This window comes from Pinus tabuliformis, chromosome 2_2 (assembly GCF_031772625.1).
Source record: "Pinus tabuliformis cultivar Carrire ecotype Pingquan chromosome 2_2, CPIR1, whole genome shotgun sequence".
Classification (NCBI taxonomy): domain Eukaryota; kingdom Viridiplantae; phylum Streptophyta; class Pinopsida; order Pinales; family Pinaceae; genus Pinus; species Pinus tabuliformis.
Window position 1 is genome coordinate 468713971 of NC_142300.1, and position 22230 is coordinate 468736200.

Sequence of the window (22230 nt, forward strand, 5' to 3'; positions counted from 1 at the left end):
ACCTGTGTGACTGATCATGAAGGTCGTGCAATTTCCGCTAGGAGGTCGGGAGACTGACTACCAAAACTATGCAAGGCACAATCCGAGCTGTCAGGAGGTTAACTAACTGTTGGAACTACACAATGCACAGTCTAGCCTAGCCTTCTGAGGACTGAATATGTGCAATGCGCAATTTCAGTTAGCAGTGACATGCAACCAGAAAACTACATTGCGTAGTTTCTAGGGCCAACAGGACACTGCCTCCAAGAATTGTGCAATGCAAGCCTGGAGGTCAGCGCCTGGCTAGACTTGCGCAATTTCTGGAGGGAAGGTAGATTCTTCGCTTCTGGAAATGCGTAATGCTAGCCGGGAAAGGCATGGTCCAGGCCAAGGTAGCCCAGTCCAGCTGACGGGTGACTGAAAACATGAGAAGTCTGAATGCATGGTGAGATGAGTGTAAACAAGAGTGAATGATCATTCATGCAAACAACAAGTGCAGGATTCGGAAAACAAGAAAGCATGCATGTGTGTGAAGCGAGTTGCCGCAACGACGACCCTCCGTGCGAAACAATGTCATGCATGCGATAACAGTGAGATGCAAATGAAAACTAAAACGGTGCTATTATAAGCTAGTATGCATGCAAATGACAACAAGCGCTCACTGAAATCAAGCAAACAAAATTCATACGAAGAGAAACACAAAAAGTGCCAGAAACGCAGCGCAAGTCATGAGCAGTGGACTTACCCCAAGACAGCTGAGCTGAATGTGCCGAAGACTCCTAGATGCAATTTAGGATGCCAAAGCTGCAAGGTTGATGTGAGGAATGAGCTCTGCAGTGTCCAGTCGATGAGTTTTAATAAGATCGAGGTTGTGACGCACATGCCACAAATATAGGAAAAGTGACACTTGGCGAGATGTTTCTTAGATGATCCTTGCATGTAACCTATAGCTGCTAAAAATAGATCCATGAATCAAGGGATGCCTTTGCATGTTGCCTTAGGAGGAGCATCCCATGCATGCAAATTAGTTTTGCTCGGTCCCAGAGGGAACTGGTTGTTGGGCAGTAAAAAGGGTCTTTTTAACCTCTATTTACCCTACATTAATTATCAATCCAGGTACGATTTGTTATCTCAAGAGTGTACTCAATCTGAGGCAGTCACTTGTCAAGAGTAATGTTGGTAGTATAGTGCTTTTACAAAAGTAAATAAATGCTAGAAACAAACTCTAAGTGTAATGGCAAGAAATTGAAATGCTTTATAACTAAATCATTCACTTAAGAAGCTATAGCAATCATCAGTCAAGGATGCAGTAATGATAACTCTTTCCTTTGTAAACTGATGCAAATGAAAAGCAATCAAAGAGAAGATCTTCAATCTGGGAACTGGACAACAATAGTCAATGTTCGCTACAGTTGTAGATCGTTCTGTTCACACCAAAGCAATTACTTGAAATGATAATTCAATTAACAGAAAAGGGAACAACAACTAATCTATTGAAAAGATTGAACAGCAAAGCTTTAACTTACAGGAATGAATTAAGCAGCAATCGTAATCTAAAGGAATTGAGCAGCAATCTTTAACTAGTAATTGAATTGAACAACAAACCAAGAATGGAACAACAAACTTAAGTAAGTCTACGAAATATTGAACAGCGAACTAAATCAAATGCAAACACACAGCGAATAATGGAGCCAGTAATCTTCGTTCAATGTAATAAGTATTAACCACTGTTATAAGGGAACAACAATTGCAGTTGTAATGGAACAGTAATCTGAATGAACGGCAATCACAATTATAGGTAAACCATGGCTAAATGAACAACAGTACCAATCTGTAAATGAACAGCAATGTTACTCTGTAATCGAACAGTAATGTTAATCTGTAAAGGAACAACAATGTTATACAGTAATGTCAATCTGTAAAGGGACAGCAATGCAATATGATTTCAGAATGAACAGCATAACATTTCAGTTGCGAATGATAACCTTACTATTCAAGTACGAGTTGAATATAACAGAGCCAGTAAATGAAATGTCAAGGAACAGCAGATTACTGAATGAAGCAAGTAAAAGAAATCAAACCACAAACGACTTGTAATCAGAAAATAATGGTATAGAAAGCAAGTGATCCACTAGGGCTGGGCCCTTAGCCTCCAGGGACGCACTGCTGTGGTTACTCCAGAATCAAAGAACGGAACAGCAACAAATTTTATGTATTAATCATGAAAACAGAGTTACAGTAATCGCTCTTTAAAGAGAGTCGATGATCAAAGTTCAGTTTGCAACAGCAAATTCTATAAAACAACAATAATTCGCCCCCTTGGGCTAGCAGCGCTATCCCTTTTTATAGTGGCCAGGCGGAAATACCAAAGATACAAATATTCTTAAGGTAGCGATCCCTCAGGATCAAAGGATCCTGAGGGATTCGCCATATCGTTATCCTTCAGTTATCTCTTCATCCTCTTGTGCTGATATGGTGTTTCTTCTTCCTTTTCCTGGCTCATGCGCTCTGATCTGGATTGCCTCGTCTGGATGTGGTTCCCTGTCAAAGGGACAGCAGTTGATTTTGCCTTGTCTTTTCCTCTGAAATGGCGATCTCCCATTTTCTTCATTTTTTGCATAGAAAAAGGTAATATTTAGTCATTTTACGTTACTCACAAATCTCTTTAACTTTATCATAATCCTTCATCATATGCCCATCTCATAATGTAAAGAAATTATGAATTAAAGGAAAAGATAACGAAATAAGTGGCAATTACATACCTTTTCTAATGCTCAACACCGGTCAACTCAACTGTACATGCAACAATCTGCTCAGCTAGGAGGGAAAAATGCACATTTATGGGAGGGAGCTGGGCTGGCTTCCCAGAGGGATTGCGCAATTTCTAAGCAGAGCAGTTGACTGCTACCCAGAATTGCGCAATTTTTTACCTGAGCAGCCCTACTGGGAGGAATTACACAATTTTCTCAGTGAACAGTGATAGGCAGAATTGCGCAATTCTAGAGCCTAGCAGGTTGCCAGCCATACTTGCGCAATTTCTGGAGGGAAGGTTGGTTTCCCTCTAGAATTGTGCAATTTCTTGAGGGAGCTGCTCAGCCTACAGCTGGACCAAGTCCGGTGAAACAGCCTGTGAGGGGGATGCAAAAAGCTTCGATGGACAGGGTGTCATTCTGCAAGAAAATCACTGAAGCTTGTGTACTTGACAAGATAAGATGTGCTGCTGTGAAAGGTTGGTAGGGAGGCTCCAAAACGAAGCTAAGGAAAAATTTTGGAGGGTGGTTGTAGCCACTACAACACATAATGATACCAAAATCCTAAATGGGAAATGAATAGGTTTTTTAGATTTTATCAACAACCCTAAATAGACTAGGGTTTCATAATCAATATTGACACACCCTTAGGTTAGGGTTTACAGTGAACCATTTTAGGGTTCCACAAGAATGATAATATAACGTCGGTAGATTCAATCAATCATTAATCACCCTAATAAGTATATTTGTGATTCAAAACCCTAGACATGACGATGTCAGAATATAGAGTAAATTTTAAAAGAAGCATGATCGTACCTTTTACATGAAGAGAATTTTATAACAATTTTTAAGACATGCCTTGAGTTGTTCCTTACAAACCTTATAGGACATCAATTCTTGAAGGGCTTCCTTTGCAACTGAAAGTTTATCCTTTGAATTCTTCTCCATAACCTTAGAGTATTTAGCAGGATTTCCTATCCAAGGAAAATATAGAGAGAAAGGTTATTAGTATTCAATACAAAAAATTATTGATGTAGGGAGGAAACTAAACATGAAAAGATGAAACCAAGAATAGAATACTTATATTTTGGTAAAGTCAAAACATAAAGGAAAACAATTCAAAACTTAAAGAAAAAGGATATGCAAGGGATAGTATGCTTGAGAGTCTATAAAAAATAGATCTTCGACTTTTTATTCTTCTGTCTTGTTCTTTTTTTGTGGGGCTTCATCAACAATATTCACATGTTCTCTTTCTCTCTTTCCATTCCTTGGATTCTGAAGACAATGGCTTTTGTAGTGACCCATTTTGTGACAATTGTAACGTTAAATCTTGGATAGGTCTACTTTCTTCTTTGGTCCTTTGAACTTCTTGAAGGTTCCCTTCTTCTTGTGATGAGCATAATAGGCATTCAAGGTGTTTTCTACTTCTTCCTTCTTATTGTTTACTAACGATATTCTAGCTTCTTCTTAACTACATGCATTCCACATTTGTTCAAATGTTGTAGTATCCTTCCAACTGTTAAGTCGTAATGCAAAGCCACTCCAAGATTTTGGTAGCCTCAGAAGGACAATAATTATGAGCTCCTTTTCTGGGACAACTTCATCTATTGCTTGGAGTTCATCTCTGATTCTAAATATCCTTAAAAAATATGATGAAACAATATCATCATTTTTCATCTTAACAATTCTTAGTTCATTCTTGAGGCTTGCTATTTGACCAGTGTTCTTGATTGTGAATAACTTGGAGAGAGCCTCATACATTTCTTGAGCGGAATTTATTTTGGATATATATGGAATTAGGTTATCCTTAACTCCATCCACTATAAGGTTCATAGCCAAGATTTTGATTTCTCTAAACTTTGTTTTTTCTGCTTCACTTGATTCATTTGTAGGCTTCTTGATTTTTCCTTGAACAAGATCCAAAACTTTGTTCTTTTCGAGAACGAGGTCAATCCTCATTTTCCAAGCCCTGTAGTTGGAGGTTCCTTCTAATTTGTTTTTTCCCTTCATTGATTTTGACTTAGTTCCTGGAGATGGTAGACTTATCTCCTTATATGATCCCCTTTAATGACCTTTTCTTGAATTTGTTTTCCTCAAGAGATCTTTTAACATGTCTTTTCTTCCTTCTTCATTCTTCCTTTTTCATCATTCTCCTTGAGATGGTAGACTTATCTCCTTATATGATCCCCTTTAATAACCTTTTCTTGAATTTTTTTTCTTTAATAGATCTTTTAACTTGCCTTTTTCTTCCTTCTTCATTCTTCCTTTTTCATAGACAATTACATTTAACCTTTTATTATTTTTTAATTAAGCCCACATGTAAATGTTTATAAACATTTACACTTCTACAATATCTCCCCTATACCTTTTTGTTTTTAGATTTAATTTTAAAAAATGTTATAAAATAAAATTTGAATAAAATATTTATATTTTGAAAAGAGTTATGGTTTTTGGGAAAGTGGTATTGATAAACCATGGTACTGGCCCATTATATTGTAACAAAGTCTATTTACAAGTTAATAATATGCATTGTAAAATGATTGTGAATATCCATGACTAATAATTTTGTTACACTACATTGTAAGCTTATTGTAAGTATTAAGTTTTAATTTAAAAAATTATAAAATCAAATTAAAACAAAATATTTATCAAATATTTTTATTTTGAAATGAGTTGTAGTTTTTTGGCATGTGGTATTGATAAGCCATGATGTTACCCCATGGTATTCTAACAAATCCTATTAAGAAGTTAATAATATCCATAGTAAAATGGGCCATGAATATTCATGTTTGAGAATCTTGCTATATTTATATTGTAAGTATTAAATTTTTATGTGTTTATTAATTAAATTTAAATATGGTTACATAATCATTATTTTAATTTATATGGTAAAATGGAACTTAATTTCTATCTAATTTTTATATGTTATATCTTTAATTGTGATATGTATATTATGATTTTTTTAATCCAAAAAATTTCTTTAATTTTATTAGTAAAAAGATTGAATTTAAAAATTGCTTATTTCTAACATCTAAATCAAATTTGTGATTCTAACAAGATTTCAAACAAAATTGATAGAAAAAACCACTAAAGAGAATAGTTAAATTACAACTATCTATAACTAGCATACCACCTGCAAGATAGTAAAAATCTAAATAACATGGAATATTAATAATGGAACATAATCATAAAAATCTTGGAATATTAATAATGGAAAATAATCATGAAAATCTTTATCATTTATCTTAAAATTGTTTTATGTTTATTGGAGTTTAATGACGGATAATTTGTTGCTGAAATTGCAATTTTGAATATCTAAATTTAAAACCTTAAAATTAATTTAAAAATAAAGTTCACAATTGGTGATTGTAAAACTGAAATATTATGTTTCAATAAATTCTAGATTAGTTTGTAGATTCCTCAAAAAAAAATACACATTGTAAAATTTTATTTTTATATCTAATGAAAATTAAGGCAAATCTGTAATTCAATTTTGAAATGAAAATAGAAAATAAAAAGAAAAAAGATGTAGGCTTTCGCACCCCCCAGCCAGGATCGATTCCTGCCGGTGCCGCGTGCTGCTGCTGCAGCATTTGATTCAATGATGACGTATGTGGTCCGATGTATTTCGATGCTGACGTATTCTGCACGTATTCTGCTCGCTTCGGCGAATCTGCTCGCTTCGGCGATATATGATGTATTGTGATTGTTTAGCGGAGATTCGCTCCCCCACTTTAAAGTGTTGTTTGTGTAGTGTGAAAGTTAATGAAATAGTGTTCACGGGGTGTAATCGCAATGTGTAGCATTTGATCAGCTTAACTACATTTTTATAGATTATATTTATTTTAAGTAATTTTGTATGAAATTGTATTTTTTTAATGGTTGAACATGTCTTTTTAATATTAAAAATTCTCTAAAACATTATAATAAAATATACCACTCAAATTTACTATAAAAAAAAAATTTAAATACTAGAAAAATTAAGGCTTTATTAATTATACTACACTTATTTCTCAATAAGTCACGCTTTAAAAAAACAACTCATGGCATTAATTTAACAAATATAATAACAAAATTAGTTTACTATTATCATCACAATTAAATGGCCTTCCATATTCATGACTTTTACGGTCATCGTAGTTATTGTTTTTTGTTGCATCCCCATTATTTTAATGTGATGCATTTAATATACATACAGTTTCATGGCTTTACATAAATACATTGTCATGGTTTACGCTGACCAATATTTTTTTTTATTTTTTATTTTTTTTTTTTTTTTCCGAAGGTGGCAAAACCTATCAAACTCAGGTGTCAAACCAACAGTGAGGACAACCATCTCTGGCTGCTATCCGCGAATGTCGATTTGACTCATCACCGTTATCAAGGAAAACCACGCCACCTGTAATAACCCGCTGGTGGTCCGTAAGGGAGCAGGCTTTCACTCCTGCCAGATGCCTCTGGGTCTTGGGCCGTTAACCTGTTTCCTTACGTCCGAGGAAGATGAGCTCTTAGCCAAGCAGAAGCAGTTTTACGGCATACTCCAGGCCGTACGCTGACCAATATTATGCTGAAAACGTTTTTAAATTGTAATTTATAATTTGATTTATTTCAAGTTCGAAATAGAGAAAAATGTATGTATAAAAAATTACACATTGAGTTATTGTCTTTTGGGAAAGATCCATATTTTGTCCTTAGGTAAATATCCACACACTCTTTGGGCGAAAGATCCATATTTTTGTGTTTTCATGGAAATATTATTCCTCAATCAACTTTGATTCATTCAGGTTGAAATATATATATATATATATATATATATATATATATATATATATATATATATATATATATATGAGTTAAATTAATGGGTTTGTGTAAAATTTGATTTCTGTGAAGTATTAAGTTCAAAATAAGTGAGAGTTAATTATCAGAATTTTACTGAAAATGGGAGGCCAGCCATGACTTTAAAATCAATTATCAGCCATGATTTTCTATGACCTTTAAATGGAGATCATGGACCAATCAGGTACTAAGCCATGAATCAATAGATGTTAGTAAAAGGTAAATACAAGTTGTTGGATCACTCTATGTCTAAACATATCTTGATTGTTGGATCAAAATACAACTAATGCATACTAAAGAAACACACTTACATAATAAACACATTAGAACAAGTTGAACTTAACTAACTCCTAAGTGTTTGAATATCCTAACATCCTCCGTTAAGAAAAACTTGCGATAAGATTGAAGGATTTACAAAGTTGCACAATATGAGAAGGAAAGAGGCATTAGAGCCTATCCCCCCTTAATGACAACTTCCCTAAACTCTTAACATAGATTAAAGTTTTGAAAACTTTCTCTTTGTAAGAGACTTTGTGAAAATGTCTTAGGGAAAAAGTGTGCTTTGATAACTCGATTATGAGTGAGTTTTATGATGATTACATTTGTAGTTCATTGTGTTTGTTGCAATGATGTTGAACTGGATCTTTGGAAAGCTTGATGGAACTTTGATCATCACATCAGAGGGTGGTCATATGTTGCTACTAGAATCCAAACTAAAAGGATATGTTAAAGCCATAAAATGTCTTGACTTGCATTAACCAATGCTCGTTACTCTCCTTCTGTTGAAGAAAAAGCAATAGCTAGTTGCTTTTTAGAAGCCCAAGTGACAGATTTGGAACCAAGACTGAAATATAACCTACAATAGACTCCGGATCATCTAGGTCTTCAATCCAATCTAAATCAATAAAACTAACCAACAAAGGAGTCCCCCCTAAACTATAATGTATCCTAAACCAAATTGTACCCAAAATATATCGAAGTATCATTTTTGTTGTTTTCTAATGACTATCATGTGGATTTTGCATATATTAGGCAACAATACTAACATCAAAGGAAATATCATGACAAAATAAAAAGGGCCACCAACTAACTCACAATACAAAGTGGCATCAACTTCAGGTGTCATGTAGGTAGCAGTAAGTTTGACTTCAAACTGAAAGGGAGAAGGGGTTGGTTTACAATCTTCCATGCATAAGTTCACATGCATACTTAGATTAGGAAAGAGAAATTCCTTCCTTGGATTGAAATACTTGGAGACCAAGGAAATAATGTAAATATCTTATGTCTATCATTTCAAACTACTTCTTAAGGCTTGACTTATCATGGCTTAAAATTTTAGGGTAACTAGTAGTGACGATAAGGTCTTCAAATAAAGAATAAGGATTATGAGATGGCTTCCTACTTTCTTAGTGTGGATAGTGGGGTTAGAATGACATCTAAAGAATCCATCGTCAATAAGAAAGATATCCATTTTTATATACCAAGTTTGAGGACCTTATTTAACACCATAGAGAGATTTCTTAAAGTGGTAGACAAGGTTGGAGTCACTTTGAATATAACCAAGAGGTTGTTCCATGTATATTTCTTCTTGTAGATCCCCATGCAAGAAGGTGAGTTTAACATCCATCTAATGGACCTCCCATCCATGTGAGACAAAAACAACTAGAGCAAGGTGGATGGAACTCATTCTGGCGATAGGAGAAAAGGTTTCATTGTAGTCAATTCCTTCAACTTGAAAGAATCCATTAGAAACTAACCAGACCTTATGTATTTCAACACTTCCATCTAATGCATACTTAGTTCTGTATACCCATTTTCATCTCTCAAGTTTTCTTCCTTTTGGAAGAGGTACAAATTCCCAAGTATCGTTCACCATCAAGGAACAATATTATTCATTACCAATATGGATGGATTGAAGCTTCTGCAAATGTCTATGGATCATGAATCTCTAAAACTTGATCCAAAAGACAAGAGTCTTACTAGAATTATGAATGTGTTTGTTGTTGTTTTGTAGGATCAACGACAAGGTCACTAGCCGCGTCAGGTGTTGAACAGAGATATTTAGGAAGATGTGTTGGTGCAACTTCATGTTCAATGGAATCATATGGAGGAATGTAAGAAGGTGGAGGTTGGTTTACATCCTGAGTGTCATCATTTGAAAAAGAAACTAGCATAGGAAGAGAAGGTGGCACAAAACGCCAAATATGGTTCATAGGTCAAAGAGGGCGCAACCGATAAATTAGGCTTGTAGGCCAAGATATTTTCATCAAATTTAAAATGTTTTCTAATGATTATTTCATTGGAGTGAGGTTGAAGAAGTCTATAACCTTTTACATGTTCATAATAGTCAACAAAAATACACTTATCATTTTTAGGTTGTACATCTTTCCTTTTTTCATCATGAATGTCAGCCAATGCTACACTACCAAAGACACGTAAGTTCTTTACATCTGGCTTAATTTTAGTTCATGTTTCTTCCATTGTTATATTACTTAAATCCTTTGTGGGAGTGCAATTTATTATGTAATTTGCATAGTTGATTGCTTCTACCAAATAATGAAGATTTAATCCCTTAGATTAAACTATACAATTAGATATTTCTTTCAAGGTATGATTCTTTCTTTCAAAAACACCATTTTGTTGTGGTGTATATGGAACAATGTGTTTCATTTGAATGCCCTATACAATGTAGTAATTTACATGAATTTATTGTTGATATATTCACCTAGATTAATTTCTTAACCTTTGTAGCTAATATCCTATTGTTGATGCTACAACACCCTCCAAAATTCTGGCCTACATCCAAATTTCGGAGCCTAATTCGACTTCACATGTTTTTGTCGCAAACATTAAGAGTCATCGTATGTGTTTTCTTTAAATGTTTTGGTCCCGCTTGTGAGAAAATCAAAATGTCATCTTTTAGCCTAAGTGTCACATAGTGTACACAAGCTAGTTTTGGTGTGTTTAGGGAGTAATTTATATGCAAATGATTTGTTCTTATCATGAAAGCATTTATCACACTCACTTCAAAAGTTTCAAGCATTGCGCACAAGTGGTGCCATGGTCGTCGCCAAGTGTATCTTTGGTGTCACACTTGGTGTTAGCCATTGCAAATTTGTCACATTGAGAAAAGTGTGTTATTCATGCATTTTGAGTGTTCCTGATTTTGTCATCAAGTAATCTAAATGTGAGATCATACTCCAATTCTTGTTCTATTCATCTTCATTGTATTGATCCAAAACTTCATTAAAATTGGGAAAACTCTCGAACCAAGCCACTCAGCCTCTTCCAATCAACCTAAACTATGCACTGCGCAGTCTCAACCCTCAAACAACAACCTTGTTTCTTGGCATTGGGCAATGCACAATTTCTTCCTTCTAGAATTGTGCACTGTACAACCTCGGTGCTCAAGCCCAACGCCTGAGCTCCAAAATTGTGCAATATTTCCCTCCAACCATGCCTAAACTACGCATTGCACAATCTCAGTCCTCAAGCCTCAGTGTTGAGCTCCTAAACTACGAAATTGTGCAATCACCTAGCCTCCTTTTCCTTCTAGCATTGCACAGTGGGAAAAATTAATTCTCAAGCCCTCATCCTGGCTCCTTGAATCCCTGAATTTTGCAATCCTCAAGCCTAGTCTAGCCTGAAGTACACATTGTGCAGTCTCAAGGCTCAATCCTGACCCTTAACTTCTTGATCTACAAAATTGTGTAGTCCCTGAGTCTCTCCATTATCTTGCCACCTAGTTCCAACTCAATTAGTGGATCATCATGCACCATCTTAGACTAGGGGTTTATCAGACCGATGTCGTCTTTTCATGAGTGAATCGTAGATGCAAGTACTCTATCATGTTATGATAAGATGATAAAGAAGGAGATGGAGAAGAATACCATGCTAGAAAACAACTTTGTAGCTAAATATACAAGTTGATAAATCAGAAGGAAGTAAAAGGACATCAGTTTGCGACAACAATTCAAGATCTAATAATACTAAAGACTCCTCGTCTCTAATCCATATGGATGTGGAAGAAGAAATCATCTCCAAGAAGATACAAAGCAAGAAACATCAAAGAAAGGCTTGACATTGCCATGTCATCATGCAATCCAAGTCATCAGTGTCATGTCATGTCATGTCATGAGTCATCATGTGCCACATCATTTTGTGGATTATTCTAAATTCTTATTCGAAAATGTATTATGAAGTGGAAGTCCAAAGGACATGTACAAAATGTAAAGAGTCATGTGAAAGTGAAAATTCATAGGAATTCAAACAGTCATGTGGGTAGTCCAAGGGTCACAAGAGAGGTGAAGGATCACCCCATTTGTTATATATACACCCTCATTGTACAAGAAAAAGAATTTTCAGCTTGGATTCTTCCATAAGGCATCAAAGAGGCAAGTTAGTACGTTTGGGGAGCAAGTAGTGGCTCCAACGCTCCACTATTGGATCTAGTGGTGTTCATTGTATTCATGTGTCTTGGGAATTTTACTTAATATTTGAAGCCTGATGGCCAGCACGTTCTTCATGCATGGATTATGAATATTTGTAAGATTGTTCTGTAAATGTTTATGATTCATGTTTGTTTCCACCTATACTAAAGTAGTTGAACTATTTCAGTTATTTTAGTGCTTATCATAGTGAGAATGTGTTGTAATTGTTGTAACTATTGTCACATCTTTTTGGACTATTCCGTTGGATGTTAGATGAATCTTTCTTATTTGTGTGTGTCTCTGCTAAGGTGGTACTATTACCTCTATCTTAGAGGCTCACTTTCTTTTCCCTCCGTAATAGAAGAACCTTGACACACCTACAACCAAACATTCACCAAGCACACCGAGTTACTTTCGAAGGCACATATGTGATTCTCTCTCTTGTTTATAGCTAAATCCAAGGAAAATCTTTAAGTAGATAGCAATCGGGTCATATTTCGGATGGGGATCCTATAACAAACGATCTGAGGTCTAATTGGGACCATCTATTGGGGAGACCCCTGTGAATGTTGGCAGGTCTAGTAATGTCAACATGTCCATATTGTTTTTCTACAAGGACCATGTAGGCCAAGAAAAATTCAAAAAAATACTCTTTAAGTTTTAAGAAATAAACCTAAGTGCACCTAGAGAAGTTATCAATGAAAGTTAAGAACCTAGAGAAGGAAGGAGAAGAAAGTGGACCACATAAATCAATATGAAAAAATTGCAAAGGCGTTGAGGCTCGCTGAGAGGAACATTTTTCAAAATTTTCCTGATGATGTTTGTCGAGAACACAACCAGCATAAACACCATCTCTGCAAGAAACAAGAGGAAGACCAGTCTCCATATTTTCATTACATAGTTATTGTAGTTGTTGTGCTTATTTGTAACTGCTTTAAAGGCCTCCATATTTTTAAATCATTTGGACTCTAGATGATTGTCTTTCCCACAATATTTTCAATGTATGTCAATCTTTTTTCTCTTTGATTTTGGTCCTTTCTCACCATTAGGAGTATATGTTGGTTTCGAGGGTTTGGGACCCTTATTTTTCTTGTTATTGTGAGGAAGTTTCTCCTTTGGATGCTTGGTTCGTTGGACTAATCAGGCCTTATTATATTTACCTAAATTTCTAATCACTCTAATATGCAAAAGCTTGTCTTATCCTCTAATCATAGAGTTAGAAAAAGATTCAAGAGAATGTTTTTGATAGGAAGCTCCCAAGGCTTCTCTAGTGGAATAAATATAGATACAAAAACATAGTATGTAGATTCAAGCTTTGAAAGAATAATATATATGTAATGTTCCCTCTCATCACTATTGCTCTCATAGTCCTTAGAATCTTTGACCTCATAGATTCCAAACAGGTTCTTAGAATCTTTGACCTGCCCTTCATCACTATTGCTCTCATAGTCCTTAAGATTAGGACTAATTGCTTCATCCTACCCTTCGTCACAACTGCTCTCATAGTCCTTAGGATTAGGACTAGGTGGAAAATGTGACTCTCTATTTAGTAGAAATTCATCATCCTGCCCTTCATTATTACTACTCTCATAGTCCTTAGGATTAAGACTAGGTGGAAAATGTGACTCTCGATTTATTGGAAATTCTTCATCGTGGCCTTCATCACTGTTTCTCTCATAGTCCATAGGATTAGGACTAAGTGGAAACTATGACTCTTGATTTATTGGAAATTCTTCATCCTAGTCTTCATCATTATTGTTCTCATATTCCAGAGGATTAGGACTAAGTGGAAATCATGACTCTCTATTCATTTGAAACTCTTCATCATGCTCTTCATCATTTCTCCTCTCATAGTCCATAAGATTAGGACTAAGTGGAAATCGTGACTCTTTATTTATTTGAAATTATTCATCATGCTCTTCATCACTATTGCTCTCATAGTCCATAGGATTAAGACTAAGTGGAAACTGTAACTCTCTATTCATTTGAAATTCTTCATCATGCTCTTCATCATTGTTGCTCTCATAGTCCATAGGATTAGGACTAAGTGGAAACCGTGACTCTCTATTCATTTGAAATTCTTCATCATGCTTTTCATCATTGTTGCTCTCATAGTCCATAGGATTAGGACTAAGTGGAAACCGCGACTCTCTATTTATTTGAAAATCTTCATCACGCTCTTCATCGATGCTGCTCTCATAGTCCATAGGATTAGGACTAAGTGGAAACCATGACTCTTTATTTATTTGAAATTCTTTATCCTCTCGTTCATCGGTGCTGCTCTCATAGTCCTTAGGATTAGGACTAAGTGGAAGATTTGGCTCTCTATTCATAGTGAAAGAATTTTTGTTATATTCATCAATATGAATAGAGTTGTTATGCGACGAAGATGTTGATGTTTCACAAAGCAAAACTTCACTATCAGAAGAATCCATGCCTTTCAAATAGAAGAGGTTGAATGATACAAATGCATTATCTCCTAGTGATAATATATAGCTTAAAGAATGAAAATTTCCCTCCAAAGTTTCCCTCTAAAAATTTTCACCAAAAATTTTCCCTCCAAAAATTTTCCCTCATGTATTTCCCTCCAAAATTTTCTTCTACAATTTATTGAAATATTTTAACTAAAATTTTCTTATGAAATTAATCTTTTAAACTAAATCTTTAAATTAAAATTGTAAACTAAATCTTTTACCTAAATTATTTTTTTACTTAAACTATATAGCATTTACTAGACAATTGATTATTTCTTTTAATTTTTATTATATCTTCTATCACACATTTAAAATCAATTTCTATATCGCCATAACACAATTTATATGTTCAGTTTTTATATAAAAAAATTAATACCACATTCACCATGCGGTAAAACAATTCTGTAATTTCCGTCATAAATTACTATATCGCCATAACAAGATTTATATGTTACAATTTTTATAAAAACAAATTAATACCATATTCACCATGCAATAAAACAATTCCATAATTTCTGCTATATCATAAATTTCATTATCACTATTTCTCACATCACATCAAGGCTTTTCAAGGTTCGTTAAAAAAGTTGGAGTGATTTTGTGGAGCAACTACATTGTTATCGACAACATATTCAACAAAAGATTATCGCATTTGAAAGGTTAGTTTCCCTTTTGTCGTGTACAAATATTAAACTCCCATAGGTTTATTAGTAGTTATGTGTCAATTGGGTTGTTATCTTCATGTAAAATACCAGTCAAAAAACATATTCCAGTAAAATAATATTTAACTTTTTATTAATGAAATTTAGATCTCTTTTAGAAATTAAAATTTTTAGATGAGCCAAGCTTACCCGACATCCCCTTGGCAGGCAGGAGGCCACTACATCAGCAATGGGTGTGGTGGGCCCAGGCATGCCCACCGGCACACCCACCCCCGTGGCCCAGCCCGCCAAGGGTGAGGGTCGATTCTTAGAATCAGGCCTCCACCCCTGCGGCCCAACGGGCCCGTCGAGGTGGAGGCCCACTTGGCCCATGGGGATGGAGGCCCGATTATGAGATTCAGGCGTCCAACCCCACGAGCCCGTTGGGCTGCAGGAGGGGGTTGTGTCCCTCTCAGCCCACCCCCGAGGCCCAATGGGCCCATAGGGGTGGCAGGCTATTTTTTTAATTTTTTAATTTTTCCTTTAAAAAAAAAATTAAAAGGTTATGCTTTAAAAATTATTTATGATTTATTATTATTTATAATTTTTAGATTTTGTTACATTTTGTTTGTTTACTTAAGCTATTGTTTTTTTTATAATTTACTTATTTATATATATGTGTATATTTTTTGTAGGAAAATGGCATCAAGGAAGATTTCTGTGAATCTTTTTGGACCAAAGACTGCTAAAATTAAAGGAAGATCCTCAAAAAATATTGTTGAACAAACCAAACCTGAGCTAATAACTACAAATCTATCAAGTTCCTCAAATGATAAGAAGATGATTTTTTATTGGAAGAAATCATAAGAAGTGAAGCATACAGACCATATATGGTATGTGAAAGATAGAAAAGGCAAACAACATATATATATATGTTGATATCCATAATGATGGTGGAATTTATGAGGTGCTGGGAAAATTACTAGACATCTGTTTGATACCGGACACTGAAGTTGTTTATGTACTTACAAAACCGCCCAAGTCACATGACAATATTAAATATCAGTTTTCATTGTCAATGTATGACACGACAGATAAATCTACAAAGATGTGTAAACAAATCATAAATGAGATTGCACAAGATATCGTAAGTATTGTATTTATGTGTTTTGCGTTATTGTAACTGTATCATTATATTTTTATAACTTAGTCTTTATTGACATATGATATTTTGTTTGACAGAATTTTATTGAAAATCTTTCAATTATGTTGGGAGGCATTTATTTCATAGAGCAAGATATTATGAATGTTATTAGCAATTTCTACTCAGGGTCAGAAGAAGATATGGAAAACAAGCAAAAAATAGTAATTCATGATGCTACAAAACTACATCCAAGGGATCAGCAAAGAATGCTTATAGTGGATAAATATAACAAAGGTAGACATGTTACTTTTGAAGATGAGGAAGTTGAAACTGACACTGAAGAATATGTTGTCATTACTAAGGATGAGATTAGAACTAATGTTAGAAAGAAGAAGAGCCATAAAAGACCAAAAGTAAAAATGCCCAAGAATGTCTTTGTTCTAGTTGAAGATGAGAATGTTACTTATCTAGAAGAAAAGAGGAGGAAGAAAAAAAAAGTTGATCATTCTCAAATAGTCAAGGCCAACAATGAAGATCCTAGTGAAACTTCAAAAGAAAGCAGGGAAATCATTACACCAGGATCTGATTTAGAGGATGACATTATTAAAATAAAACAAAATTTCATTCGACATAACTTGACAAAAACAAACTTAATTGAGGGTGGTCATACATTTCATCTTAATGTCAAATAAATCTATAAGCCAAGTGAAAGACAATTTAAATATCAAATCAAAAAGCCACACCACCTGCATTGTTCACAACTTGAAGGCATTGATGAGGTACAATCCATATGCTCATGTGGTTGATTATGTGTTTCTTATTGATCCAGTTCAAGTTCCCAACAAAGAAGCATTTGATAAGTCAAACTGTTTTGAATACAATTATTATGTTCTTGGGGGGAACCATTTTGTAGAAGCTCAAAGGCAATTGATGGAGGAATATCCAAATAACCCACGTTTTTAAACAATCAAATGTATCATTTATGTTGGTTTATCAGATACAGAAGAAAAGTTATTGGCATGGGATCATAATACAGATAATGAGTATAGGATGTCTATGACTTTCATCCAAAGGGTTATATTTATTTATAATGAATTTGAAGAAAAATGTGGTGGGGATAAGATAAATGTTAGCCTAGAATTTCAAAAGGAATGTTGTATGGAAATAGGCTATCAAATTGAGGAAAAAATCAATTCAAAAGGCGGCAAAGTACATTATGATATATTCAGAAGTATTGATAACATTTTCCAGTTGGCATTTAGAACTGGAGAGATATGGGAATTGATTAATGAGATTTTTAGCATGTGGGAGAACATTCGCATTAAAAACCAAAAGGTCAAAAAGTCTAAACAATTGATATGTAGCAGCAGTAAATCAGGTCCTGAAATGAAGCAACTTCCAGAAGATATGATTATCACACCTTGGAGAGCATTGCAAGGAGTGAAGGATGAAAAACTTGTCAAATCAATATTATCTCGTGTGAAGTCGGGGGAATTATCATTGGACAAAATGTGTGAGGAATTTCAAAAGTAAATTTGTTGAATTAGTTTTACTTATTTCTAGATTATAATTTTCTTTTAAATATAACATATTGTTCTTGGTAGTATTTGTTATACATATCATTATATTAACTTTTTTTACTTTATCTATTCAGTCACAAAGTTTACATGAAAATAGAAGAACAAATGGTTAAATTGTTGAATGAAGATAGTTGGGATGATATTATATACAACTACCCATATTCAAGTTCTACATCAACACTAAAAGATTTTTATCTTGCATTTAAAAAGGTATGTTGATTTATATATTCATTTTTATTAATCTGTACTATTTGTATTATATAACTTATACATATATTTGTTTATTTTATTAAAGATGAAGAAGGATGCAAATAGAGCACCAGATAGTTTTAGAAGCTTTATTGAAAAAATTAAGATCGAAAAACTGAGAAAGCAGCGTATTAGGAATGTTGAACTTGATCCAACTCTTACTCATTTCATTTGGAATGGGATTGACACTACTCAATATCAAGTAATACAAGGTGACTATGAAGACATTGCTAAACTCATACCTAAAAGGGATTATTCCCTAGTTATTGCAGATATTCCCCATGGATTCAACATCCCAAACATTGACTATGATAGTGACCCTTATACTTATCAAGCTCTTAGTAAAGTGGTTGCGGGATTTGTAGAAGTCACATCATCACCATTATGGAGATTTGTGACATTTCATTTAGACACACAATTGGCAATGTTATTGACAAACTTCAAGGGGAAAACAAACTCAAGAATGCAACTTACATGGTAAGACGTTGAAATGTATGTTTGATTAATGTTAAAAAAATCATTTATGTACAAGCTAATTGAACTTTTACTATTTCATGTTACAAGAAAAAGTCAAATCTTCTTAACCGTGAAGATCAACCAATTATAAATGATTGTGAGTTCATCTATATTGATAGTTGGACAAAAGATGATAGCTATAAGTCTATGCTTCTTAATCGGGTAAATGGAAAGAGTCATATCCAAGTACTGGTTTATGATGTTGTTGTGAAAAACTAACATATGAAGATAAAGAAGAAAAATGAGAGATAGTTAACATTTATCAAAAACCACAGTCATTGATTAACTATCTTATAGACTTATGTTCAAATGAAGGAGATTAGGTTCTGGATTTATTTTCAGGCTTAGGTAAGTTTTGTTATATAGAATTGAATTTCAATATCTTCTTTCTTAATTTATATGTCATTATACTAATTTACTTCATTATTTATTTTGTTCTTGATAATTAGGTACAACACTAGCATGTTTCCTACAAAAAGGAAGAAATTGTTTTCCATTGAAAAAGACCTAATACAGTGCAAATTTATTTAGCAAAGAATTAATGCTCTTCAATTTCTTCTAGATGCAATGCAAGAAATTGGGTTGAGGAAAGGGGATTTTAATGAATCACATGTGGCAAAAAAGGCAAAGAAACCTCAACGACCATTAGATGGAATGATTGAAAAGGCATACATTGGGAGATTCGCAGACATCAAAGATCCATCAGAAGAGGAAAATGAGCAAAATGAAGTAGAAAATATTGTGGAAGAAGACAATGATGAAACTCTAGAGATTGAATTTTCTTCTTCTTCTTTTTGCGATAGAGAGTAGGGGACGCGGATGAAGAGCTAGGGTTTCAGGTTTATGAGCTCCATGGAGGCGCGCAAAGGGGGGAGCTCCACTCCCTCCTACAGGTAGGCAGTGGCCAGTCGAGGTAAGAAACCAATAGAATCTGTCAGAGGTCCTTCAGGAGAAGGGAAAAGGAACATGGAAGAGGATCAAGATTTAACCAAACCAAGGGAGGAAAATAGCACAAAAGAAAATGAGGAAGAAGACAAGAAACAGGGAGCAGAAAACAAGGCGCAAAAGGGGCCATGTAAACCCAAGGCTGAGGTCACTCCCAAAGTAGTTTTAAATGATCCTGCTCTGCAGGTGCACAGGGACCACATGCGGACCTATGCTATCATTTGTAAATTCATGGGATTATGGCCCACTGAAAAGGCTTTACAAGCGTGGATTAAATACCACTGGAAACCAAAAGGAAGCATAGACCTACATCTTGGGTCAAAGGGTTTCTTCATTGTGGTCTTTACAAATATTGAGGACAAAGACAGGGTGTTTGAAGGAGGACCCTACTTCTACGCAACAACAGGCCTCTACATGCAGCCGTGGATGATGAATTTTGTCCCAAAGTGAGAGACTTTCACTTCGGTCCCAGTCTGGGTAAGACTCTACTCCTTACCACTTGATTACTGGCAAATGGAATCGTTATCTACCATAGGAAATAAACTAGGGTGTTTTGTCAAAGCCTCTGAGGCCACTAGAAGGGGAAAATACACTTCCTTCACACGAATATGTGTGGAGATGGATCTCTCTGGAGCTCTACCGATTGAGGTTATCTTGGAATTTTTTGATGAAGAATGGGTGCAAACAATAAATTATGAACATATTCCCTTCAAATGTCGCAGGTGCCATGAGCATGGGCACCTATTTAGAGATTTCCCTCTTAGTAAAATAGAGAACAAAAGTAAAGCAACCACAATGAAAGACATTGAAAACTTTCACAAAGTGGGATATAGAGAAAAAGGGGGCAAAAGGGGGCAAAAGGGGGCAAAAGCAACACTAAATAGAAGGGCAACAGGCCAGTCTAAATAGGTCCCAAGTTCTCGAAGAAGAGGAAGAGATAACAAAAGTAGATCAGGTAATGGAAGTAAGCCCAGGGGAGAAGGAGAAAGAAGAAGATAGGGAACAAACACAGGATAGTAATAAACAGAAAGAGACTATGCTGAGCGATGGAGAAGTTGAGATGGACCAAGAAATGACCCAGAGTGAGATGGAAACGGAGGATCATGATCTGCAGGAGATTCTTGATAGAGAACACCTAGATATGGAAGGGTTCTTGAAACAAGGAACCATGGGAGGGGTAGAATCATTACCTCAAGAAGAGTTCAACAGAGTATAGCAATTTTTCCTATGGAAAACTCAGGCTAAAGGGTTGGAAAGGCAAAGAAACAATGAAAGGTAGGGCAAAGAAGGTGTGAAAACTATGAAAACCACACCAGGATTAGCTCCTAGAAACCCAGGAAAGAAAAGAGGCAGAAAAAAGTAGAACGAGTTATTGATGGAATGTGGAAAGCTAATGATAGATTCAGGTAAGATGAAAGACCTAACCAGTTACTCCTTTACAAATCTTTAATAATGAAGTTCACATCTTGGAATATCAAAGGTCTAGGTAGTAAAAGAAAACAAAGAATACTTAGCAATAGAATGAAACAAGAAGCTCCAGATATGATCTTTATCCAAGAAACTAAATGTTCCATTCAAAAAATAAAAGAAATTCACAACAAATGGCTCAATAGATTTGAGTTTCTAGAAATTAAAGCAGATAATACAGCAGGAGGCATACTCACTCTTTGGAACCCCCAAACGCTTGGCATAATAGATGCTAAGGCATCGAGGAATTATTTATCAGTAGTTATTCAGCCTGTTTGGAGAAAAAAGGAGGAACCAGTACTTTAAGCAAAGACTCCATAGCATTTCAAAGTTTTATAGATAATATGAAGCTAGTTGACACTGATATGAGTAATGGCCTATTTACTTGGAACAATAAAAGAGGAGGAGAGTCTCAAGTAGCCTCAAAGTTAGACAGATTCATAATCTCAGAGGACCTTATGCTCACTGACAAGGAAATGATAGCGAGAATTCTCCCCTTTGGAGGCTTGGACCATTGGCTTGTACAACTTGAGGTTCAGGGCATTGGTACACCCAAGAACAGACCTTTTAGCTTTGAGAACATCTAGCTCACCCACTCAGATTTCATCAGCAACATTACAAAATGGTGGACAGAAGATCTGCATATTCAGGGTACAAGAATGTTTCTGCTACACAAAAGACTAAAGCACATCAAGCTCAGACTTAAAGATTGGAAGAAGAATGAATTTGGCAATATTTTTGAAGAAAAAAAAGTTGTTGAAGACAAAATGCAGGAACTCAATCAAGCCCTTATCATGGATGGCTTTGACAAAGTCATAAATGATCAAGTCACCAGACATCATCAAGACTGGGAGAATTTATGTAAACAAGAGGAAATATTTTGGAGACAAAAATCTAGAGTTCAATGGCTAAAAGAAGGGGAGCGAAACACTAGATTTTTCCATAGATCCACCATGGCGAACAGATCTCATAATAGGATCTCTTCGATCGAGGACAAGGGAGGTAATTTTCTTAATTCCCATGAAGATATAGAAACTGTGTTAGTCCAGCATTTTCGAGGTATAGCAAAGGAAACCATTTCAGACAGAGATCATTCTATCAGGGACTTAACAAGGCATATACCTAGGCTTGTAACAAGAGAGGATAACTTCAATCTTAATAGGCCAGTGACTGAAGAGGAGGTTAGTGAGGTCATCAAAGAAATGCAGAATGGTAA